General features: G+C 50.0%; 1 pseudogene; it reads right to left on the reverse strand.

Annotated features, from left to right (window-relative positions):
- Positions 1-474: 474 nt before the first annotated feature.
- Positions 475-1,981, reverse strand: LOC103581207 (annotated as a pseudogene).
- Between the last annotated feature and the right edge of the window lie 565 nt (positions 1,982-2,546).

The raw sequence follows: 2,546 nt of genomic DNA on the forward strand, positions 1-2,546 counted from the left end.
CTCTTCTCCTAATTCCCACTTTCAATAGAAAGTGGAAAGCTCTTAAGAAACAGCTTTCTACCAAGAGGGGAAATCCTAACCTAACCACAGAGTAAGTCAAGCCCTCCGCTTTCAGCTACCCGAAGAAGTCCTCCCGTCCGTCATAAGCACGCACAGATGCGCTGTCCCGGTAGCAACAGGCCTGTCAGACCAGCACACACAACTCGGTGGAAGCTGCGGTCATGTTTCCCTGTCCCCTGCCCCACTAACACACTAGAAATCTTCAGTGATAGGAAAAATGGTGGATGTGAAGAGATTAAGAACTTGACCCCTCTATCCTGGCCAAAAGAGCAAGATTAACCGGCAGGAGGAATAAAACAAGACCTCGATGTTCCACCCTTTGAGTTACAATTGGGACAATTGGGACAATCGAGAGGGGGAAGAGCTGGAGCAGGAGGAGGAACTAGGAGGGCTCGATGGCTGGGTCTAGTCCACTCAGTTTTTGTATTGGAAGGGCTCGTCGCCAGTTTCATTGAGAGGACGTGTGTGGATGAGGGCTTCTGTCACCACAAAGGAGTCGCAGTTGGCAGAGGGGTGTCAGTCTTCAAAATAGGCTCTCCTCTCCTGGCCAGCAGCCCAGGGAATGCCGATGCTGGTGCCATGGTTGGCTACACCAGCAGAAAAGTTGTTGATGTTGGAGGATTCATGGAATCCAGTTAGGTGTTGAGCGTTGTCCAGGCCCCCCTTGGGATCGTAGGCATAAATGTGGTACTGGTGCCTCTTGCTTAGCTTTTCAATGGCCTCCTCAATGTACTTCAGACCATTCTCCTCCCGCACGGCCTTGGTGCTGAAGTTGGTATGGCAGCCTGCACCATTCCAATTCCCAGGAATGGGCTTGGGATCAAAGGTGCTATCACTTCAAAGTCTTCACATACATGATGCGAGATAAAACAGTCCACCCAGAGATGATCTCCCATGCTGATATCTTCACAGGGTCCTATTTGGAATTCCCACTGGGCAGGCATGACCTCAGCATTTGTCCCTGCAATCTTGGCTCCAGCATATAAGTAGGCCCAGTAGTGAACCTCCACAGTATCCCTGCCATAGGCTCTGTCTGCTCCCACACCACAGTAATATGGACCTTGGGGCCCAGGGAGGCCATTGGGTGCCCATGTGTCCCCATGCAACCGTATTCCTGCTCCATTCCAAACCCAGGGTGCTGATTGCCTGCCATGTCCATTATCTGTTTACAGGTGTGTCTTAAATTGGTCTCTGAAGGCTTTCGGTTGTACTTGAAAACTTCACAGAACACCAGCTTGTTGGGGGTCCTTGCAGCAGGCATGAGATACATGTCACTGTTGGAGCCTTCAGACTGAAAAGTACTACAGCCATCAAAATTCCACTCGGGCAACTCTTCTACACACTTGGGCTCACAGTCCAGGGTATAGGTCTTGTAGCCCAGTCCTTCTCCAGTGCCAGTGTCTATCTTAATACAGATAGACATAGCTTGGACTTGCTCGCCCTGAGGCAGGGACATGTACACCTGCTTGATGCCTTTGTTGAGGTGGCCATGGTGGGAGGTGTTCTGGGTGGCGAGTGGGCCAGTGGGCAAGCCGTGAGAGCAAGGCGAGGAGACCGGGCTGCTGCTTAGACGATCCACTCGTCTCCTATTCTCGGCTCTCTAAGTCCTTTCTAAAAATCCTGATGACACTTTCCTTGAAGAGGCAAGACAGATTGAACATGGAATCTAAACAGTGTTAAGGGAGAACTACAGCAGAAGCTCCTGGTTCCCTGCCCCTGTCCTATCGGCACTCACTGTTCCAGCAGCATCCTTAGCAAGCACCGGTAACTCCCCACCTGTGAGCTTTCTCTTAGCCCACTCAGGGCAGGCCAGTGTGTGGGGGTTTGCACCTCCAGGAGCAGCCTTCAGCCAGTGACGGACGGGAGATGAAGAATAAACACCCTTGCTTCCTCGCTCCAGAGTGGGATAATTCCGAGCCATGTTTCATACCGCCTTTCAGATGTCCCCAGTGGGACTGAGTCCTGGCTGCCCATAGTGGTCACCTGCTCAGTAAGGCACCGGTATCGCTCTCTCTGCCAGTCTCAAATCCTTCCCTGCCAGTGTTTCCTGGGACCACCTGCCACCTATACTCAAGCCCTTGTTTCAGGATGTGTTTCTGGGAGAATCCAGCCTGAGACTCATCCTACCTTTTAAACGCTGCCTTGGGAGAACATGGATTCATCAAAGTGATGCTCATTTCAGAATTACTTAATATTTGAGACATAGACATGTATCCATTCAATGCTCTGAGTAATGCAGAATTATTTTTCTCATTATTTGTGGTGTGTTTTAGCCCATAAGTGCTGAAAGGAGAAACTGTCTTTTTTCAGGTTGAGTGTTGCTCCGTTTGACCTCTTTTTCTGCCACTGTTTCATGTTATGGTGAAGAGCTTCAACTCGTAGTGGCCCACAAAAGACATGCAAGAAATCATGTTGCAAAAGTGACGGAAAGAGCGTTATAGCACAGGTTTTATACAAATATTGAGATGACCCTGGGTGAGGAAATC

This window comes from Galeopterus variegatus, unplaced genomic scaffold (genome assembly GCF_000696425.1).
Source record: "Galeopterus variegatus unplaced genomic scaffold, G_variegatus-3.0.2 Scaffold12556, whole genome shotgun sequence".
Classification (NCBI taxonomy): domain Eukaryota; kingdom Metazoa; phylum Chordata; class Mammalia; order Dermoptera; family Cynocephalidae; genus Galeopterus; species Galeopterus variegatus.